General features: G+C 39.2%; 1 pseudogene; it reads left to right on the top strand.

The window, feature by feature from the left end:
• Positions 1 to 8,793: 8,793 nt before the first annotated feature.
• LOC123327996 lies at positions 8,794 to 21,604 on the top strand (annotated as a pseudogene).
• Positions 21,605 to 24,525: the final 2,921 nt, after the last annotated feature.

A 24,525-nucleotide genomic window follows, 5' to 3' on the forward strand; every position in this document is an offset into this window, starting at 1 on the left:
GAAAGTGAAAGTGGAAAGTGAAAAAGTTGGCTTAAAGCTCAACATTCAGAAAACGAAGATCATGGCATCCGGTCCCATCACTTCATGGGAAATAGATGGGGAAACAGAGGAAACAGTGTCAGACTTTATTTTTTTGGGCTCCAAAATCACTGCAGATGGTGACTGCAGCCATGAAATTAAAAGATGCTTACTCCTTGGAAGGAAAGTTATGACCAACCTAGATAGCATATTCAAAAGCAGAGACATTACTTTGCCAACAAAGGTCCGTCTAGTCAAGGCTATGGTTTTTCCTGTGGTCATGTATGGATGTGAGAGTTGGACTGTGAAGAAGGCTGAGCACCAAAGAATTGATGCTTTTGAACTGTGGTATTGGAGAAGACTCTTGAGAGTCCCTTGGACTGCAAGGAGATCCAACAGGTCCCTTCTGAAGGAGATCAGCCCTGGCATTTCTTTGGAAGGACTGATGCTAAAGCTGAAACTCCAGTACTTTGGCCACATCATGCAAAGAGTTGACTCATTGGAAAAAACTCTGATGCTGGGAGGGAGGGGGGCAGGAGGAGAAGGGGACGACAGAGGATGAGATGGCTGGATGGCATCACTGACTTGATGGAGTGGGTCTGAGTGAACTCCTGGAGTTGGTGATGGACAGGGAGGCCTGGCATGCTGCAATTCATGGAGTCGCAAAGAGAGGACACAGCTGAGCGACTGAACTGCCTGAACTGTCTATTCTGTAAAAAGTATCATGCATTTGTATACTGTATTTGAATATATAAAACTCAGTTACCTATCCATATACCAAAACAAATTACAGAAATACAAATAATTCTGTTTACAATTGCACCAAAAAAATAAAATAGTTAGAAATAAATTTAAGCAAGGTTTTGAAAGATCAATGTATGAAAACCTTCAAGACACTCATGAAAGAAATGTTTAAAATACACAAAAGGAAACATATTTCATATTTATGGACTGGAAGAATTAATGTTGTTAATACATCCATACTACCCAAATCTATCTACATATTCACTGCAGTCTCTTTCAAAATTCCAAGGCATTTTTTAAAAAACAGAAAAAAAATTCTTCAACTTGTATAAAACTGTTGTTGTTCAGTTGCTGGGTCATATCTGACTCTTTGTGACTCCACAGCCTGCAACACGCCAGACTTCCCTGTCCCTTACCATCTCCTAGAATTTGCCCAAGTTCATGCCCATTGAATTGGTGATGCCATCCAACCATCTCATCCTCTGTCAGCCTCTTTTTCTTCTGTCTTCAATCTTTCCCAGCATCAGGGTCTTTTCCAATGAGTCACCTATTCACATTAGGTGGCCAAAGTATTGGAGCTTCAGCTTCAGCATCAGTCCTTCTGAAGAGTATTTGTGGTTGATTTCCTTTAAGGTTGATTGGTTGATTTCCTTGCTGTCTAAGGGACTCTTGAGTCTTCTACAGCACCAGAGTTGGAAAATATCAGTTCTTCAGCACTCTGCCTTCTTTATTGTCTGTCCAGCTCTTGCATGTGTGCATGACTACTGGAAAGAGCATAGCCTTGACTATACAGACCTCTGTCGGCCAAGTGATGTGTTTTTGCTTTTAACACACTGTCTAGGTTTGTCATAGCTTTCCTGCCTAGAAGCAATTGTCTTCTAATTTCATGGCTGCAGTCACCATCTACAGTGAATTTAGAGCCCAGGAAGAGGAAATCTGTCACTGCTTCCTCCTTTTCCCCTTCTATTTGCATGTAAGTGACGGGACCAGATGCCATGATCTTAGCTTTTTTGATATTGAGTTTTAAGCCAGCTTGTTCACTCTCCTCTTTCACTCTCATTGGGTGCTCTGTAGTTCCTCTTCACTTTCTGCCATTAACATGGTATCATTCACATATCTGAGGTTGTTGATATTTCTCCCAGCAATGTTGATTCCAGCTTTTAGGACTCATCCAGTCCAGCATTTAGCATGACATTCTCTGCATATAAGTTAAATCAGCAGGGTGACAATATTCAGCCTTGACAGACTCCTTCACTAATTTTGAACCAGTTTATTATTCCTTGTCTGCTTCTAACTGTTGCTTTTTAAACTGCATACAGGTTTCTCAGAAGACAGGTAAGGTTCGTCTGGTATTCCCATCTCCTTAAGAATTTTCCACTTGTTGTGATCCACACAGTTTGGTGAGATCAATGAAGCAGATGATTTTCTGGAATTCCCTTACTTTCTCTATGTTCCAGCAAATGTTGGCAATTTGATCTCTGGTTCTTCTGCCTTTGCTAAACCCAGCTTGAACATCTGGAAGTTCTAGGTTCACTTAATGCTGAAGCCTAACCTGGAGGAATTGAGCATAACCTTGCTAGCATGGGAGATGAGTACAACTGTCTAGTGGCTTCAATGTTCTTTAGTACTGCCCTTCTTGGGGATTGGGATGAGGATTGAGCTCTTCCTGTCATCTGGCCCCTGCTGGCTTTTCCAAATTTTCTAACATATTGAGTGGAGCACTTTAATAACATCATCTTTTAGGATTTTAAATAGCTTTGTTGGAATTCTATCACCTCCACTAGCTTTATGGGCAGCAGTGCTTCTTAAGACCCACTTGACTTCACATTCCAGAATGTCTGGCTCTGAGTGAGAAACTACACCATTGTGATTATCTGGGTCATTAAGATATTTTTTGTATAGTTCTGTGTACTTTTTCCATCTCTTCTTGGTCTATTCTGATGGGAGGCAGAGTGCAAAGTAACCTTGAAGGAGAAGGTCCATGGGAAAATGGCGAAGGGCCAGAAGTACCCAGGCATTGTGTACTGATTGCTGAAGAACACTTCCTGCCTTTGGCTATGCTTGGTGCCTAGATTTAACAATTAAACATTAAAGACGTTGCTTGAGAAAATGGGTCATGGATAAATACATGGGTCGTTAAGAATGCGCTGGTCCTTGAAGCATCTTTTACTATTGTATCCTGGCCTTGTACGTGTTCTGCTGGCCGTATGTTCTAAGCTCTTTGTTCCTTGCTCCTATAAAAAGGCTTGACTGCAGAAATAAACTTGTCAGTCCTTGCAGAGACTGTCCAAGTGTTGTTCTTTCAGGTTCGCCGTTTCCAAGTCCCAGAGACGTATCTCCAACAAGTGGCATCGTGAACAGGGACTTGAAGGAAGACTGAACAAAGTGGCAAGCCCTGCAGAAAGAGCGAAGCAGGGTGGGACAACATAGCAGTAAGATTCCTTTCATTTCTATAATGCATCACTTTCTGAAACAAAATGGTGTTAATGTTTCAAGAGATCAGTTGAATGACTGCTATCATATTTTACTGGAACATAATCCTTGGTTCCCAGAGGAGGGGACGCTCGATCTAGACATATGGAAAAGGGTTAAGAATAATGTTTTGTGAACATATCGGCAAGGAGTCCATATTCCCCCTCAATGGTGGGTTACATGGTCACTCATACAGGCTGTCATAGAACAAATTGAAGGGCATAATGTTGATTTGGAAGTAGAAAGTGTTTGGTCTTTACATGAATATGAGCTTAAGGAACAAGATAGGCAAGGTGCTTTGAAATATAAGAATGTTATGCTTACTCAGACACAATCCCTGGAAAAACAGCTTGGAGACGTATGTATACAGGATGCATCAAAACTGAAGCCACTTGGAGCAGAGGTCATTTCTTTCAACGGACAGCCCAAACATGAGGTTTTTCCTTCTGCTCTGCCTGTAACAGCAGTTGCTAACTTTGCTCGTACTAACCATTTCACTCCTTCTCGGGAGATGCCTGCTTGCACTTTCGCTTTCCCAATACAGTTTGATCAGCCTGCCCAAGGCCAGAATGCTTGGGCTGGTCTAGATTTTAGTATGTTGTCCAGCTTTAAGAAAGCATGCACTCTGTATGGACCTACTTCTCCTTACTATGTAGAATTCCTCAGAGGATGGGCTGATCATTGGATGCCATATGATTTTTTTCAAGTAGCAAAGATGGTTCTAAATCCTCAACAATTACTTCAGTGGCAAATGTGGGTTGGTGATGAGGCCCAACAAATGATGATTGACCAGCAATCTCGTGGTAACCCTGCCAATTTAACCTATGATATACTCACTGGAATGGGAGCCATGGCCGATATGACTGCACAATTAGCTAATATTACCCTTCAGATGTTGCATTTCATTAGAGAAATTTCTTGCAGAGCATGGGCAAAAGTTGAAAATGTTAACTCTGATGGTTCATTTGTCAAGATTACCCAAGGACATGAGGAGGAATATGCCCAATTTGTAGGAAAATTAAAGGATGCCATCGAAAAATCTTTCAGAGATGAAACCTTACAAAATATTATTTTAAAACAACTTGCCTTTGAAAATGCTAATGAGGAATGTCGATCCATGCTTAGACCAATTCGAGAAACCGGTTCTCTTATGGAATATTTGAAAGCTTGTAGAGATATCAGATCTATGTCCCATAGAGCAAAATTAGCGGCACTAGAAACTTTCAATGTGCAAAAGGCTGCCAATGCTAAATGTTTTAACTGTGGGGAAGGCCGGCCATATGAAAAAACAATGCCACATGCCAGTGTAAACAGCTAAAAATAATCTTACTTCTAATAAAAAAAGGCCCCCGGGAGTTTGCCCAAAATGTAAAAGGGGATTCCATTGGTTGAATGAGTGTCGTTCCAAATTCGATAAGGATAGAAATGCATTGACACCAGAGGCACAACAAAAACAACAGGGAAACTAATAAAGGGGCTATCCTCTAGCCCCACTACAAAAGGAGGACCCAACATTATGACACTGCAAGCAGCTACATCTAAGAGTGCTTGCATTGATATACCTAGTCCTTGTGATATGGAATTAATAGTATTATACAATCCTCATAAAATCCCCACTGGATATTATGGTCCAATCCCACCCAGAACAGCTGGACTAATTTTGGGATGTAGCAGCTGTACAATGAAAGGTTTATTGACTGGAGTTGTGTATGAAGATTATGAAGGAGAGATACAAGTCATGGTGAATGTCGTAAAATTAAGAAATGTATATCTACAAAAAGGGGAACGCTTTGCACAATTATTACTTTTGCCATATGTCAAACCAATGAGGGCATCTGATAAAATTAGGCAGGGAGGTTTTGGTAGCACCAATCTTACCACCCCACTATCTACCTTATTAAAGGAACATCAAAAGCCTATGCTTACTCTAAAGATACGGGGAAAAAATTTCACAGGTATGTTGGATACAGGAGCCAACATTTCCATTATTAGAACTGAAGAATGGCCCCTTGAATGGGGTAAGACTGTGGCTTCTTCCAGACTGTTAGGGGTAGGCGAGGCTGATGCTTACACGAACTTTCGTCAGTGCATCCTATTTACAAGCTTATGGTCCTGATCAAATTGTAGCTTACGTCAAACCATATATTACCAGTGTCCCTATTAATTTGTGGGGAAGGGATTTTCTTGAACAAACAAAAGCCACGATCTCTCTAAAAGAGCCTTTTTGATGGGGGCCATTGAGTTAACACCGCTGCCCCTCAATTGGGAATCTGATGCCCCAGTATGGACACCTCAATGGCCCCTGACTAACGAAAAGTTGGCAGCTCTCACACAATTAGTAAACGAGCAATTACAGAAAAATCATAGAAAGCCTTCATTTTCCCCATGGAATTCTCCCGCTTTTGTAATAAAAAAGAAATCAGGAAAATGGCAAATGTTGATAGATTTAAGAAATGTTAATACTACGATTTCTATGGGGCCCTTACAACCTGGATTGCCCTCCCCTTCCATGGTGCCAAAAGGATGGCCTGTAATTATTATTGATTTACAAGACTGCTTTTTTTTTTTTTTTTTGGCAAAACTAATACAATTATGTAAAGTTTAAAAATAAAATAAAATTAAAAAAAAGACTGCTTTTTTACTATACCTTTGCATCCTAAAGATAGAAAACGTTTTGCTTTTTCGGTTCTCTCTATAAATCACATGGCTCCTGTTAAAAGATGTCAATGGAAGGTTTTACCTCAGGGGATGATGAACTCTCCTACCATTTGCCAATATCTCATATCTGTTTTATTACAACCCAGTAGAGATAAATATCCTACTGCCTTCATAATTCATTATATGGATGACATACTCCTTTCCATGGAATCTGAACTTTGTTTACAACAGTTATATGACGAAGTCACCACCACTTTTCAAAATTATGGCCTACTTGTTGCGCCAGATAAAATTCAATTGAAAGCATCTTTTAATTACCTAGGACATGTTATGGAAGAGTCTAAGATAAAACCTCAAAAAACTCAAATCTCTGTGCATTCTCTATGCACATTAAATGATTTTCAAAAATTGATAGGTGATATTAATTGGCTTTGGTCATCTATTGGCATTCCCACCTACGCATTACAAAATTTATTTAAAATTTTAGAGGGACCTCCTGACCCTGATAGTCTTAGACAGCTAAGGAAAAAAGCAAAAGAAGAATTAAAATTTGTTGAAAAACACATTCAACAATCTTTCTCAACTCGGCTGGACCATACCCAACGGATCTATTTATATATATTCCCCACCAAACATTCACCTACTGCAATCATAGCTCAAAACAACCCAATAAAATGTGTATATCTACATACTAAGCAGTCAAAGAAAATCGTATCATACATTGAGAAAATAGGGCAGCTAATTGTATCAGGAAGGAACCGTGTACAAACCTTAACTGGATTTGATCCATATGCAATACATGTCCCTTTGACAAAAAAGGAATTACAAATTGCCTTACAGTATAACATGACCATGAAAATAGCATTAAGTGACTTTCAGAACGTTACCTCATTCCATTTGCCGAAAGGAAAATTATGGGACTTCCTACAATTTACTAAATTTATAGTAACTAATATCATTGCCTCCCAGCCTATTTCAAATGCACCTACCTATTTCATTGATGGCAACAAGAAAGGCATAGCTGGGATTGTGGGCCCTGATATCAAAGAGAAATTATCCACTACCTATTCTTCAGTACAAAGAGTTGAATTGTATGCTTTATATGCTATTTTGTCTCTTCAACCATCATCCTTCAATGTCTATACTGATTCCAAATACCTTGCTTCCTTTTTCCCCCGATTTTGTTACCACCTTTTTATACAACCTAGATGAAGAATTATATATTCTCTTTTCAAAGACTCAAGCCTTAATTCGATCATGTACAGAACCTTTCATTTCACATATACATGCTCATTCAGGTTTACCTGGCCCCCTGGCAGCAGGGAATGATGCTGTTGATAAGTTCATAGCTCCTATCTTTACATCTGCTATGGATGAACACGCCAATCTTCATACCAATGCTAAAAGATTGCACTCTAAATACCATATTCCCCTCACTGAAGTGAAACATATCATTAAATCCTGTGACGTCTGCACTCCTCTGCACTTCCATACCACACTTTCAGGAGTTAATCCTCGTGGGCAACAGCCTAACTCCCTTTGGCAATCTGACTTCACTCATTGCTCCTTGGGAAAGTTTTCTTTGCTTTTTGTCACAGTTGATACATTTTCAGGTTTTATATGGGCAATGCCTGTCTCTTCAGAATCCAGCAAACACGCCATTTCCGCACTTTTACTCACCATCCCTGTTATGGGAATACCTTCGGTCTTAAAAACAGATAATGGGCCTGCATTTACCTCTCACTCATTTCATTCATTTCTAATGGAATGGAATATAACATGCATCATAGGGATAACCTACAATCCCCAGGGTCAAGCAATTATCGAAAGAACCCATCGTACTCTTAAAACTCATTTGTTAAAACAGAAAGGGGGAATACGGAAGAGGAGATACACTTCTTATCCTATGAACCCTCAATTGTTATTATCTTTAACTCTTTATTCCTTAAATTTTTTTAATTTACTAAAAGATAGTTCTGATACTCGTGCAGACAGACATTTTGCAGAGGAAAACAGAAAAAACTGTTAGAAGCCAACACACCAATATGGTAGAAGCAGTTTAATCAATGGTTGCCAGGAATCTTATGACTCCTAGGCAGAGGTTTTGGTCTTGTCGTTGCAGATGGAGAAGAAATCTGGGTTCCACTTCGCCATGTCTGTTACCGAGAAGGACCCCTCCTCCCTCCTCCCTCCCCATTCCATCCCTCTGGGTCGTCCCAGTGCACCAGCCCCAAGCATCCAGTATCGTGCATCGAACCTGGGCTGGCAACTCGTTTCATACATGATATTTTACATGTTTCAATGCCATTCTCCCAAATCTTCCTACCCTCTCCCTCTCTCACAGAGTCCATAAGACTGTTCTATACATCAGTGTCTCTTTTGCTGTCTCGTACACAGGGTTATTGTTACCATCTTTCTAAATTCCATATATATGTGTTAGTATACTGTATTGGTGTTTTTCTTTCTGGCTTACTTCACTCTGCTAAGATTGTTAACTGTACAGCATGTGCCTTGTATACATGTTTAAACCATACTATTTCATATCATTATGTCAACATTGCAATAGTCAAGCAAAGATCTGATTTGTGGCTTCCTGTTATCCTGACAGAACCATGGACCAACTCTGTATTTCTCTCAGTTTTGCTCAAATATGGCTTAAGCAGGTCAAGGTGCATAATAGGATGGATTATTGCTGGTATTCTTAGTCTAATATCTACTGTTACAGTAGGAACCCTATCTGGTATGGCACTACACAGTTCTATACAGATGTCTCTACTCAAGACTCCGTGCCTCCTATGACGGAGTCCAACTAACAGCTGCTGTGCTTAAACTAAAAACAAAAGGAGGATGTGTTGGGAGGCACAGTGCAAAATAGCCTTGAAGGAGAAGGTCCATGGGAAAATGGCGAAGGGCCAGAAGTACCCAGGCATTGTGTACTGATTGCTGAAGAACACTTCCTGCCTTTGGCTATGCTTGGCGCCTAGATTTAACAATTAAACATTAAAGACATTGCTTGAGAAAATGGGTCATGGATAAATACATGGGTCATTAAGAATGCGCTGGTCCTTGAAGTATCTTTTACTGATCATATCCTGGCCTTGTATGTGTTCTGCTGGCCGTATGCTCTAAGTTCTTTGTTCCTTGCTCCTATAAAAAGGCTTGACTGCAGAAATAAACTTATCAGTCCTTGCAGCGACTCTCCAAGTGTTGTTCTTTCAGGTTCGCCGTTTCCAAGTCCCGGAGACGAATCGCCAACATATTCTGCTGTATTAAATCAAAAAATACCAAAGAGTGAAAGTGATCTTGGGAAAGAAGAACAAAGTTCGAGACTAGAGTTGCTGATTTCAAATTGTATTAGAAAGCTATAGTAATCAAAACAGAATGATTTGCTTCTGGCACGAAAATAGACACATAGATTAACAGAACAGAACAACAAAGCCGGAAAGAAATGTACACCCATATATTGTCGGTTAGCTTATGAAAAATGAGCCAAGAATATCCAGTGGGGAAAGGACAAGCTTTTCAAAAATGGCACTGGGAAAACTGGATAGTCCTATGAAAAAATGAAACTGTACCTGTCTTTTACTATACACAAAAATCAACTAAAAAGGATTAAAAAGTTGAACATAAGACTTTAAGTGATTAAACCCCTAGAAGAAAACACTGTGTTAATCTTCTTGCCATCAGGCTTTGCAATGAGTTTTTTGGTTTCACAAGAAAAGCAAAGGCAACAACTGCAAAAACAAACCAGTGGGACCACATCAAACTCCAAACAAAGGAACATCAGCAAAATCAAATGGCAATTTAGAGATTGAAGAAGATATTTCCAAATCATATATTTGATAAGGGCTTAATATCCAAAAATACATGAGACATACAACTCAAGGGCAAAAACCCACAAATAATCCAAATTTTTAATGGAGCATAAGAAAAGTAACAGTTTCATAAATCTGAAGATTAGACTGTACATGAGAGACTCAGCAAGGTTTTCCTTCAGATCAACAAAAGCCTGTGCCTTCCTGGCATTACTTTCTTCATCTCCATTCACTTGTTTGACAATTACAGTTCACAGTGTACATTGTCCAATGAATAGCCATCACCCCACAGTGTACTAAGAACAGCCCCAGTTAGGGGGTGAGGGGTGAAAAAAAAACCCAACAAAATAATATTTGCATACTTACTAATGAGGCATATCAAAAGGAAGGTAATTTTTCAGAGTTTACCACTCATGAAAATGTTTTCTACATTTTCATTTCAAAATTGAGCCACTTAGTAAGGAAAATGAGTAAAGATCTCAATAATATATAGATAGAAAATCAGTTTTAAATGGGAGCATTAATGGATTATAATTTGGGGGTAATTTATTACTACTGTTGTAACTGTAGTCCTTTTGGATCTCTACTGCATCCATTAATAATTTACTATAAATATTAATACCAACACAGGGACACATACTACTAAAGTTATAGTGAATAGAGAAAGACATAGAATATATTAGGCAAGAAGTGAAAGTATGGGAAGTCAGCAATGGTAGTAAAGTAAAGGGCAGTATTGCCTTGAGAGGAAGGAAGGTTCTCAAAGTTTCTTGAAACACCAGAATAAGCCAGTTGTGAGGAATTAGCCTAATTTGTAAACCAGAAACCCTACCAGAAGAAATTTAAGTTCATAAAAATATTATGATTTTAAAACCCAAAATTTAGACAGAGAATAGGGTAGGGTAGGGTATATAAACATTCAAAATTCTCCATTGCTTAGTGCATTAGGCAGTCAAGGACCAACCTCACTGAATTCTTTCTCTATTGCTCACCCTACAGGTACCAGCATGGAGAAAGAGATAGCTCTACTCCACAGGCAGTGGAACCCTACTTTTATGGCCTACTGGCTTTCCTTAAGAAGCATTCCATGCAGCAGATTTCCTCCATCCCCTCCCATCTGGAAGACTCCTCACAATCAACAGGAGTCCTCACCCTGGGATCATTCTGCAATCCCCATAGCTCCAGCTCCCAGCTTCTGTGGACACCAGTGGACTTACAACCCTGTCCAAGGTATGAAAGGCTGTGGCATGGCTTGTCTATGTGGTTCTCACTCTGTTCAGACTGTCACAGATTAGTGAGTTCATTCCCAACTGCTTCAAATTCCTCCCCCTTCCCAGTGGATGGCCGTGGACGTGGGTATCTCTCCCCCGCACTTCAGCTCCCTCTGCCCCAGGTGCAAAATGTTCCCCTTTGCTCTCCTCCTTCTTTCCCCTTCCTCCTTGTCCCTTCTTTCTTTTGTCCTACCAAGTTCTGTATGGATCCGGATATCCCTTCTCAGTAGTCAGGGAGTCCTGCCAGTATTCACCTGGTCTTCTGTGAGAACTGCTGCATCTTTAGACGTTCTTGATGCATCGGTGGAGAGAGGTGTACCCCACTTCCAACTACCCCTCCGTCATCTTGTCCACCCCCATTTGTGCATGTATTGAAACGAGTTTCCCTTTCCGTTAAGTAACATTGCTATCACCACACTTGTTTAACTTTTGCTTTTTGAGGAGAACAAAGGTAAGTTCCACTCTTTTCAGTTGAGTCAGTCATTCAGTGGTGTCCGACTCTTTGGGACACCATGGACTGCACTCCAGGCTTACCTGTCCATCTCCGACTCCCAGAGCTTACTCAGACTCTTGTCCATTGAGTCAGTAGGCCACTCGATGATGTCCACTCTCTCAGAGATTATTTATTTTGAGATTCTTTATAATTGAGATCATATGGTATTTGTCTTTCTCTGACTTAGCTTATTTAGGGTAATGCCCTCCAGTTTCATCCATGTTGCCACAAATGAAAGGATTTGTTTCTTTTTCTAATGGCTAAATAATATTTGCCTATATATGTCACATCATATTGTTTTAATCCATTCACATGTTGAAAGATACTCAGGTTGTTCCTATACCAAGGCTACTGTGAATAATGCTGCAATGAACATGGGAGTACAGATCTCTCTTTGAGACAATGATCTCATTTCCTTTGACTATATATCCAGAAGTGGGATAATGCATCACATAACAGTTCTCTTCTAAATTTCTTGAGGAACCTCCGCAGTATGTTTCCATGGGAGTTGCTCTGGTATACATCCCTACCAACAGTGCATAAGCACTCATTTTTCTCCACATCCTCATTAACATTTGTCATTTTTTACATTTTTGGACTAGCCATTCAAATAAGTATGAGGTAATATCTCGTGAGCTTTTGATCTGCATTTCCTTTGATTATTAGTGATACTGAGCATCTTGTCATATACCTCTTGATCATCTATATGTCTTATTTGTGGGAAAATGTCTATTCTTTAAAGATGTAGCATACATTATGTTTACTATATTCCAATATATGAAACTCAGTTGCCTACCTATATATCAACAACGAACTATCAGAAAGTGGAATAAAGAAAAAAATCACCTTTACTATTGCATCAAAAAAAGATAAAACACTTAGAAATAAACTTAAGCAAGGTGTTGAAAGGTTTATAGAAAACCTTTAAGACTTTGATAAGAGAAATTTTAAAAGAGTTAAAGATATGTAAAGTTAGGTTGTCTATTCAATGTGTTTCTTGAGGTAAGATTTGTATTTCTATAAACTTCCCTCTTAGAACTGCTTTTGTTGCATCCTCTAGGTTTTAGATTATCCTGTTTTCATTGTTCTTTGTTTCTAGGAATGTTTTGATTTCCATTATTTCTTCAGTAACCTGTTTATTATTTAGAAATGTGTTGTGCAGAAGCTTTTAAGTTTATATGGTCCCATTTGCTTATTTTTGCTTTTATTTCCAATATTCTGGGAGGTGGGTCATAGAGGATCCTGCTGTGATGTATGTCGGAGAGTGTTTTGCCTATGTTCTCCTCTAGGAGTTTTATAGTTTCTGGTCTTACGTTGAGATCTTTAATCCATTTTGAGTTTATTTTTGTGTATGGTGTTAGAAAGTGTTCTAGTTTCATTCTTTTACAAGTGGTTGACCAGTTTTCCCAGCACAACTTGTTAAAGAGATTGCCTTTAATCCATTGTATATTCTTGCCTCCTTTGTCAAAGATAAGGTGTCTTGTGATCCAGCAATCCCACTGCTGGGCATACACACTGAGGAAACCAGAAGGGAAAGAGACACGTGTACCCCAATGTTCATCGCAGCACTGTTTATAATAGCCAGGACATGGAAGCAACCTAGATGCCCATCAGCAGATGAATGGATAAGAAAGCTGTGGTACATATACACAATGGAGTATTACTCAGCCATTAAAAAGAATACATTTGAATCAGTTCTAATGAGGTGGATGAAACTGGAACCTAATATACAGAGTGAAGTAAACCAGAAAGAAAAACACCAATACAGTATACTAAGACATATATATGGAATTTAGAAAGATGGTAACAATAACCCTGTATATGAGACAGCAAAAGAGACACTGATGTATATATAGATCAGTCTTATGGACTCTGTGGGAGAGGGAGAGGGTGGGGAGATTTGGGAGAATGGCATCGAAACACGTATAATATCATGTATGAAATGAGTCGCCAGTCCAGGTTCAATGCACGATACTGGATGCTTGGGGCTGTTGCACTGGGACGACCCAGAGGGAGGGTATGGGGAGGGAGGAGGGAGGAGGGTTCAGGATGGGGAGCCCGGGTATACCTGTGGCGGATTCATTTAGATGTTTGGCAAAACTAATACAATATTGTAAAGTTTAAAAAAAAAAAAAAAGAAATGTGTTGCTTAATCTCCATGTGTTTGTGTTCTTTAGTTTTTTTTTTTTTTTTTTCTATAAATGATATCTAGTCTTATAGTGTTGTGGTCAGAGAAAATGGTTGATATAATTTCAATTTCCTTAATTTACTGAAGTTTGATTTGTGACCCAAGATGAGGAAAATGTTCCATGTGCACTTGAGAAAAAAGTGTATTCTTCTGCATTTGGATGGAATGTGCTGTTTGATCCAATAGTTCCTTTTAGGCTTATATTTCCATACTAATTTTCTGTTCTGTTGATCTGTCCACTGGTATAAGTGTGGTGTTAACATGCCAACTATTTTTGTGTTATGGTCAATTTCTCCTTTTTTGTCAGTTAGTGTTTACCTTATGTATTGAGGTGCTCTTATGTTGGGTACATAAACAGTTAAAATTATTATGTCTTTTTCTTGGACTGATCCCTTGATCATTTGGTAGTGTCCTTCTTTATTTCTTATAATAGTTTTGATTTTAAGGTCTATTTTTTCTGATATGAGAATTGCCAATATGGTTTTCTTTTGATTTCCATTTGCATGGAATATCTTTTTCCATCCACTCACTTTCAGTCTGTATGTGTCTCTAGGACTGAAGTGGGTCTCTTGTAGACAGCATATATATGGGTCTTGTTTTTGTATCCATTCAGCCAGTCTGTGTCTTTTGGTAAGAATTGGAGAAGATAATAGCAAATAAAGCAACTGATAAAGGATTGCTTTCCAAAATACAAGCAGCTCAAACAACTCAGTCATCAAACGCAAAGGCAAGAACTGCAAAAATAAACTAGTGAGACCACATCAAACTCAAAACATTCTGCATAGTAAAAAAAAGCCATCAGTAAAATGAAGTGGAAACCTATGGAATGAAAAAAAATATTTGCAAATCACATATTTGGAAAGGGCTTTGTATCCAAGTATATATAAGAGACTCATGCAACTCAGTATGAAAAGAAATAAAAAAAAAACAAATTATTACATTATCAAAGGAAGAGTAAGTGTTTGAAAAATCTGAAGATTAGACTGTAGATGACAGACACTGTAAGTTTTTCCTTTCACAACAAAAGCCCGTGTCTTTCTGGCATTGCATCCTGTTTGGTGATTGCAGTTCACAGTATACATCCTTCACTCAATAGCAATCACCCTACACTGAGCTATATGTGCTAAGAATAGCCCTACTGACTATAAAAAACTAATAATTACATATTTAGTCTTGAGACATCTAAAATCCAAGGTGATTTTCAGAATTTCCACTCCATTGTTTCTACATTCTATTTCAAAATTGAAACACCTAGTAAGGAAAAGTAGGGGATAGAAAGTCATTTAAAACTGGTAGCATTACTGGATTATAATTTGGGGGAATGTATTATTCCTAATACTATTGTAATTTTATTCCCTTTAATTCTCTGCTATACTAGGTTGATATTTATTTAAAATAGTAATACAGTCACTAGGGAGTTCAGGGTGGAGATTCCTTAAAAACTATAAATAGAACTGCCATATGTCCCAGAAATCCCACTGCTGGGCATACACACCGAGGGAACCAGAATTGAAAGAGATGTGTGTACCCCAATGTTCATTGCAGCACTGTTTATAATAGCCAGGACATGGAAGCAACCTAGATGCCCATCAGCAGAAGAATGGTTAAGAAAACAGTGGTACATATACACAAGGGAATATTAATTAACTCAGCCATTAAAAAGAATACTTTGAATCAGTTCTAATGAGGTGGATGAAACTGGAGCCTTTTATACAGAGTTAAAAGTAAGCCAGAAATACCAATACAGTGTACTAACGCATATATATGGAATATAGAAAGATGGTAACAATAACCCTGTATGTGAGACAGCAAAAGAGACACAGATATATAGAACAGTCTTTTGGACTCTGTGGGAGAGGGCGAGGGTGGGATGACTTGGGGGAATGGCATAGAAACATGTATATTATCACATGTGAAATGAATTTCCAGTTCAAGTTCGATGCATGATACAGGATGCTTGGGGCTGGTGCACTGGGATGACCCACAGGGATGAGATGGGGAGGGAGGTGAGAGGGGTGTTCAGGATGGGGAACACATGTATACTCATGGCGGGTTTCTGTCAATGTATGGCAAAACAAATACAATATTGTAAAGGAATTAGCCTCCAATTAAAATTAACAAAATAAAATAAAATAGTAATACCAACATAGAGACACATAGTACTCAAGTTAAAGTAGATTGAGAAAGACAAAGCTTATGAGGCAGGAAGGGAAATCACAGAAAATTAGTAATGGTATCAAAACAAGGGGCAGTATTGCCTAGAAAGAAAGCAGAGTTCTCTAATTGTTTGGAGACAATACGAACAAGCCAGATGTGAGCCAACCAGCTTAAACTGTGTACCTGAAACCACACCAGAAGGAAAATGAAATTCATAAAAATATGCTGATGCTAAACACCAAAATCCAGACAGTAAGAGAATAGGGTAGGGTTTATGTAGATGCTGAAAACTACTCAGACGGTAGACATTGAAGCAAATACACTAATGAGCATCAGAAAGATCAAAGCACAAAAGGGTCTGAAAAATAAATCATCAAGGGACTTGGTAGTCTGATGAAAAGAATAAGAGAATCAAATTAGAAAACCAAAATATAAAGACTTGTGCACGTGATAGACCCAGAGAAAGGAGAGAAAATTTCGGCCTTAGTGACCAGCGAACAGAAGCCTCCGGCATCAGGAACAAAAACTCTGGGCAGGACTCATGACTGTGTGCTTCTGGGAACAGCCTCAGTTTCAAAGTTTGGGCACTATACCACGTAAAAGCGAAGGCAGACAAGGATTATAGCTTGCTATGACACTGAAACAAGACAATAGTGTTTGTGAGTTTACTTTTCTCATTCAACTATAAAGTTAATGAATCACTAACCAATGATAATTGACACCATCAGTTTCCAGTCAGATCCTTTTTAGTCATACAGTGGATATCTGAACCTGTTATATGATCCCCAGTAACAGTTTTAATAATTAAATTTATAGATGTTAATTGAAGGGTAATTGATTTACAATACTGTCCTGCTTTCAGCCAAACATCAGCATGAACAGATGTACTGGTGCCCAGTCACCTGCATCTGCTAATAATGGGACCTGGGGAAAATTACTTGCCCTCTCCAAGTCATTTCATCTTCATTAACACAACTTGATGATCATAGTGAAGATTAAGGCTATTTCACAGGGTTCCTGTGAAACACAAATTTTAAGACGTTTTAAAGCTTTTGGAAAGTATCAAAGATATGCATGGGGTTACTAAGGTGAGTGAGTAGATTCAAGGTACAGTATCCTTTTTCTCTTAGTATTCTCTCTGTACTCAATAGTTGTGATCAGTCAGTCAAGTGTTTACTCTTATCCCAGTGTGATGGTAAACCACACAGATCAACTGGACTTTTCTTGTCATTTCAGTGTCTAAAATGCAAGCATTAGTCGATGTAGAGTAAAAAAATTACAAACTCCTAGAGGGCCTCGCTGCTCAGAGTCTGCTCAGAGTCTGTAGGGTGCCAGCAAGGTAAGGTTCTGGTAAGAACTCTTTCTTCCCAGGCTGGCTTCTCTGTGACTCCTCCCAAAGGGTGGGGGTGGGGAAGAGAGATAAAATAAAAGACACAGAGACACAAAGAGAATTCTCTGGTGTTTTGCTCCATGAAGACACTAAACCAGTGTTCCACCTAAGAGCTCATTTAACCTTAATGGGCTTTGCTGGTGGCTCAGATCGTAAAAAATTTGTCTGCAGTGTGAGAGACTTGGGTTCTATCCCTGGGTCTAGAAGATTCCCTGGAGACTGGAACAGCAAGTACTCCAGTATTCTTGCCTGAGAAATCCCATGGACAGAGGAATCTGGTGGGCTATAGACCATGGGATCCCAAAAAGTTGGAACCCTTTTCAAAACACAGCACTTTGGCAGTTAGGGCTCTAACACATGAACTTGAAGAATACACATTCAGTCCATAATACTACCTGACACAAAGCACTTTTAGATGGGACTGGGGAAAAGGAAGCATGTTGATTTTTCTGGTCCTTCAGTGTCTCTCTGGGCTATCTTCTCCAGGCTCAGAGTAAATAGCCAATAAATGAGAACTGCTCCGCAGTGAACTGGGTGGATGGAACATGTTAAACAAAGCTGAATCCCAGTCACAAAAGCGAATACTGGGAGTTTTTTAAAGCTACAAATTATTGTTTTAAGATTTGCAGTGAATAGGTTTCGAGCTACAGTAGAAGGGGTGTTTACAATTGGAAACAATTATTCTCTTTCTGAGGAAGGTATTTGAAAGTTGTATGTTAATTCTTTCAGGTCAATCAAGGAGAACACAGTAGAACAGACAGATAATAAAAGGCGGTGCTAAAGTTTTCTATTAAATTCATGTAGTTCTTTTTACTTACTAGATCTTCTTACATCCTCTATTTTGACTGTCCATTTTTTTCCCAACTCTTCCAAGTAAACAAAAGATTAAATGGTTAAATATAGGTGCATGCATGCATTCTAAGTCACTTCAGTTGTGTCCAACATTGGCAACCCTACTGACTGTAGCCCAACAGGCTCCTCTGTCCATAGGATTGGCCAGGCAAGAATACCGGAGTAGGCTGCTGTCCCCTCTTGCAAGGGATGGTCCTCATCTAGGGATCAAACCTGAGTCTTGTTATATCTTCTGCACTGGCAGGAATATTCTTTCCCACTACCGTCCCCTGGGAAGCACCAAATATTGGTACGTAGGTACTATATTTGGTTCAAGTAGTAAAAAAAAAAAAAAAAATAAAGATAATAATAAAACAGAGAAGGGAAAAGGTTGAATTTAGTAACGTTAGATGTAAAATCATTTTTATAGAGACAATGTATTGAAAAGTAGGAAAAGAATGACTGTCAAATTTTGTGATGGCCCCCCGCCCCCCATTAAAAAAAATACATGTCTAACAAACATGTTAGTGTTCTGTTAATGGCTTCATCTACTGAATGCCCAACAACCCTAATTGCCTGATCACTTTCAGGATGAAAAATATGCCCAGGGCAAACTGTACTATATCAATGCCACCAAGAGCTGCCACACCAATTCCTTCCATACTCCTGAAGAAAGAGATAAAGCCCAGCAGATGAACGTGAGTCTTTCACCTGGGTTTTTCACCAGATCAAATGAGACAGTATGTAGGTTACCAGACTTCAGATTATTAGAGGGAATGGTAACTGTACATGCAGAAAAAGGTGGAGGAACCATAAGCAATTGAAGAGTAACTATATTATGCAGCTGATGAAGCATGAGCGAAATCAAGGGATGACTAAATATCTGTAGTAGCAACATAAATAGCAGATCTATAAATTGTCCATGCAGACAACTTTAGTTCAACCAATGCATTAGACACAGAATTGCAGCTATTATTCTGTATGAAAACAAGAAATGAATGGGAACGTCCATGTATAAAATATAAGATTGCAAAATTCATGAATATGTAAGAAACACACCCCAGTTTTGAGTACTCCCTGTTACTAGTGACTCCTACTTGGGAATCCTGTACTGCACCACCTGAGGCCTCACATCTGCCTTTCAAGGCTCTCCTGAGTCTCCTTCTACTTCTCTGATACCTCCTTCATTCGTCATTCTCAACGACTCCTGTGTCATCTTTTATTCTTAAGTTGTAAGTCTCCCCCACAATGGCCTATAAAACATTGCTTTGCTTCTCATGGCGGCAACAATTGCCTCTGTTCAGAGGACAACACAGTTTACATATCAAGCCTCAATCATTTATGGCAACTCCAAATTTTCACTGTTATAGTCTCTCCTTTCTGATTTCCTGCATTATCCTTCCTCCTAACATTTTTAAAAGTATTTTCACATGCATCTCCCCTTAAAATACTATCTTCTCTCTCTACAACCTTCTTAATGATACCAGCATTCTTTGCCTCTGTTAAGCTCATTAATAATGAGGGTGAACAAGTAAAGGAAAAAGGACAAAGAGGAAGAAGAGGAGGGATTTTCAATAAGCTTAAATTTAAAGTTTATTGAGAGTTACTACATGGCCTTACATTTTACTCAGCACATTATGTGCATTACTATATTTAATCCTATTCAGTTCTCTGTTCTTTACTAGTAAAACAGTTCATGGCTGTAAAGAAATCAAGCATATTAACTAGAGATCCTCAGCTCCCGGGATTTTCATGCTCAATTCTGCTAGTAGTAGTGAACTAGGGGGCAAAACTCTCCATTGTGAATCCCACTGATGCTGTTACTAAAAACAATGCTGTGCCAATTCTGCCCAGAGACATGTCAACGAAACAGACTCTTCTGATGTCAGCAGGGGGCTGATGTTGGGATCAGCTGAGGAGAGAAGCCTGTTTAGGAATGTCGTGTCTTCCTCCATGTGTCTTTGTTGTAATATCATAAAACAATTACCAATCAAAAATCAATACAAGTGACTCATCTGATTCATTATTTTGAACGAATCACTGGGTGACACTGATGTGGGCACAGGTGGAATCCCTCTTTCCTGGGTCAGGCACTGCAGCACATACTGACTTGCATTAATGCTTAGATTCTCTCAGGCAAATATACAAACACAAAAGAACTCACTGAGTGGTGGTAGAATTTCTGAGGAAAAAAGAAAATTCTTCATGTTATAAATGAGAACACATCAGAAGAATCAGTTCCTAAAATAACCTAGATTTTTAAAAAAATCAGCCAAGTGTGAACTAATAGCTTACATTTTATCCTTTTGCAACTTTTACTACCTTCAAAAATCTCTGCATGCACATAGGAATAACCAAAAGGTTTTTAGGTCAGCTGCTCTGAGCAAAGATTACATGTTACCAAAACCACTGAATTATGATTATTTTAATGAGACCGTTTCTTCTGGTTGCTTAGAATGAAGAACTTATTAAGTGGACACTCGTGTTACTGTACTCCTGGAATAAACCTCTGTATCATCTAGTCACGAAGCTTCGGAGTATAAAAATGTTTCAGAGGCTTTCTTATCAAGTGCCATGGAGAATAAGAAAATGTCAGAGAAACTTCAAGCATTCATAGAGAGTCAATTCAGGAAGGTGAGCACCCTGCAGAGGGCTTTCATGCTTTGCTCATGAATGAAAGAGGTGACCACCGTAATGCGTTAGGAGTTTGTAAGTATCTCGTTTTGTAAAAAAAAAGATTCATGACTTCTATACGCTAGACGGCTACTACATAAACCAGGAGCCTAGACATTCACAGTGATAGATTCTACTGTAAAGGAGTCAGAATTTCACTGCAACTTTTGACACATGCAGCCTTCCCTGCATTGCACACATTCCACCAAAAGCTTGCCTCTTCCTGGGCACTGGTGGTTGTAATGTTTTCAAGAGTAATAGTACTAGAGAACAGACTTTCCAAGATCAGCATTTTTCTTCAAAGTATCCCAGGACATCTGCTATTGAAGTTCCACTTGTTTGCTTTCTCTGTTCTCCTCAAATCAACAGATGGGAGTGGAAAGGAAGAAAAGAGAAAGTTAAAACTAAACTTGAGTTCCATTTCTACTTTTTAGATTTCTAATAGTTTTCTCATAGGCTGGTTTCAAAATCCATGTCTAGAGAGTTTTATATTCATATGTCTTCCCCAAATCTTTATTTGATAATTAGAAGAAAAAAAGATAAGCAAATACTAATAAAACACATAAGAAGTCATTATCATTTGGGTATTCAGATTATTGTTCCAGTCTTGCAGATGATACACGAGGCTCGCACTACCTGGTCAGGATTCCCATCCCTGATGTCCAGCGATGAAGATAGGCATCTTTCTGAATTTTATAACCTGTTCCACTGCCTGCGCAGGGATTCACATAGTGTTGACATGTACATCAATATCCTGACGTGCCGAACCCGCAAAACATACTTAATCCACATCCATCCCATCCAGCTCTGAGATAGTCATAATGATCTATCCCATAGCGGGCTACTTGAAATTTACAGCTTTTTAATGCATGCTCTGTAATGGGTCTCCTCTTAAAAAAACAAACACAGACGTTTTAGAGATGTCAAATCTAAGAAGGCAAATTGTTAACATTGCCTATCTTCAGTTAAGAGTAAATCAAAAGAAAATCCACCTCTACAAATGAGAGAACGAAGCTCCTATTAAAATTAGTCACAAATAGCAGAACCTGGCATTACAATGAGGACCATTAAGAGATTACATAAGAATCACAGCCAATGATTCTGGGTCAAGTTATTAGAATCAAAGAATTAGACAATTGTTCATGGTTCTGGTCATGCTACCAAGAAGACTGAATTCTCAGGATTCTTTATGAAAGCCGGCCACGACTTTCAGCCAACTACCACAGTGTTACACCAGACAAGATAAGTGCTTTGCACTTTTGTGTAAATAGAATGAGGTTTACTGAACTGTCTAAAGATTGTTAGGATACTGTGTTAGTCCTTCTGGATTGTTATAACAAAATATCACAGGCTTAAAAACAATGGAAATGGATTTCCACAGCATGGTCATGCAGGGTCCTTTCTGGTCACAAACTTTTTACTGTATCCTCACATGGGGGGAGGGCTCGGGAGATCTGTGTGTCTCTTATACATAAATGCACTCATCTCATTGAAGAGGCTTCATCCTTACAACTCCATCACCCCACAAAGGCCCCACCTATAGATGTCATAACCACGGGAATCAGGATTTCATCATATGAAATTTCTGGGGGACACAAAGGTTGAGACCATAGCAGATACAAAGGTGAACTGGCTCTTCCTCCTCCAGTGGCTGTTGTCACCCACACTCCACTGCATCCTCATTTCCTGCATCACCTTGCAGCCATTCCATACATTCTATCACTCAGGGTTTCACAAGTCCAGGTCAGTCAGGTGTCAGCTCCATCTCATATTCAGCCTATTCAATGTCTCCCTCTCCACTGCTGAGGCCCTGGGGACCTACCAGGAAGTGCAAATGTGTCCATTTCTGCAAGGTTCCTTCTCTCTCCCTCTCTGGATCTTCATTCCTTGGGCCATGTTGAAACAGGGAAGATGGTAACGAGATGGGAAAGTTCTGACATCACTGACTTACATGGTGCCCTTGTAGCCTTCCCTTGGTCCAAACGGACTGATCTGAAATTCCCCCTGACTAACAAGTGTTTCTCTTGAGGGGTATCCTGGTGATTTTCCAGGACATTCACAAGTTGGGGATCCCCAAATTCATGGTTTCCTTTTTAATCAGGGGAAATGTTCTGGAACCACAGCTCCCCACCTGCAGTATTCTCCACAGCCTCTCTGCAAGCACCATCTGGAGAAAATTAAGCAGCCCACAGTGAACTGCCTACTAAGTGAGCCACAGGAACCCCATGTATTATAAACACTCTGAACAATTGAATGGCAGATATACTGGTGTGCATCTGTGCCCCGCCCGAGGCCTCTGGACAATTGTCCAACTGGTCACATAGACACTGAGTAGATCAGAACGCTGGATTCAAAAACACATTTATCTGAAAAGTGAGATACAATTCTGTCTTCCTTTTAGAGTAACTATCCTTGTCATTAATTATTTGGCCTTACAAACATGCCCTAGTAGGTCCCTGAATTATAAAATTCTCCAAATAGACTGAGTCTCTACTGAGACTGGAGCAATGTGACTGGATTAAGGTAGCTCAGCTTGTTCAACCTCCAAACAACCTGGGATGAGGCCAATCACTTGACTGTCTCTCCTAAGAAGTCAGTGACCTAGAAGTCAGTCACTTAGGAAGATAGTGGCTCTTCCTAAGAAGAGGCTGGTTTGGCAGCATCTTTACGGCTTTAGCAGTAATTCCTGGTAAAGAAAATGGTAAATCACAAGGTAGAAGGGAAAGGGGGATGAGTAAGAAGGAAGCAGAGAAAGACAGAAGGAAGGAAAAGCAGCAAAGGGAAAGTGAGTCTAGGACTTGGGTAGTGAAGCATGAAATGCTGTTAGAACACTTTATTTTTAAGGACCCAAATGTATATGCTTTTTTTTTAATATCCTAAGAGCAACTATCTCATATTCCCTTTCCATGAAAAAACCTTGTAAGCACTTTCTAAGTCATTTACTGCCCTAAACATCTAATTCTATTTTGTTACTTGCTTAACGTTCTTTCGTTCAATGTCTCAATATTTCCAGCAGAGAGGATGATATTTATTAGAGGGAAAATTGGGCAATAAGGGAGAAAATGTAATTGGGGGAAATATATACACACCAATAGACCACACACCTCCTCATGTATTTGTCTCTTATAAAATTTATTTCAAGCATAAATTTAGGACTTTAGATCAACAACAGAGGTGGTGACATTCAGAGCGCTCTCCTTGCTTGACTGTGACATATAAAGTGAATACTGTAGGTTTCAGACGATATTGAACAGAGCCATAGATGTACTATAGAGTCAGTCAGGAATAGCCAAAGCAGGGATATTTGGACAGGATTTAACAATCACTCGCTTGCCATGCAGAAAGCGTTGATTTTCCCAACTTTTACAGATTTCCACGTAAGATTACATTTGAAGAAATGGCCCTATTATATCAAGAATAGTAGCAGTGGTTCCCGAAAGGAAACAAACAAATGAAGAACCTATGAAGCTCACTGACCTTATAGATTATTAAATCACATGTCATGGATACAATGAGGACTTAAACTGAGGTTTTAAAAAACCTCTCTTTTCCCAAAGCAGGTCCGCAAGTTGTGGAGAAGGAGAGGGTGATATAAACACACAAACTGCTATATTGCATGGCAGCGTGAAGAAGAATAAGATGTGGAGCCACCACGGGCTACAGTGGATTGAAGTACAGCTGGGAGCCACCTGAGTGTGTCATATGAATGACTCAAATGGGATAGCTTTGTGATGGAGGTTTGAAAAGTTGATGGGATATTGATGTGCAAAAATAGGACAACAGTATATCTGTCAATTCATGTATGATCATCTTAT

Source organism: Bubalus bubalis, chromosome 2, assembly GCF_019923935.1.
Source record: "Bubalus bubalis isolate 160015118507 breed Murrah chromosome 2, NDDB_SH_1, whole genome shotgun sequence".
Lineage (NCBI taxonomy): Eukaryota > Metazoa > Chordata > Mammalia > Artiodactyla > Bovidae > Bubalus > Bubalus bubalis.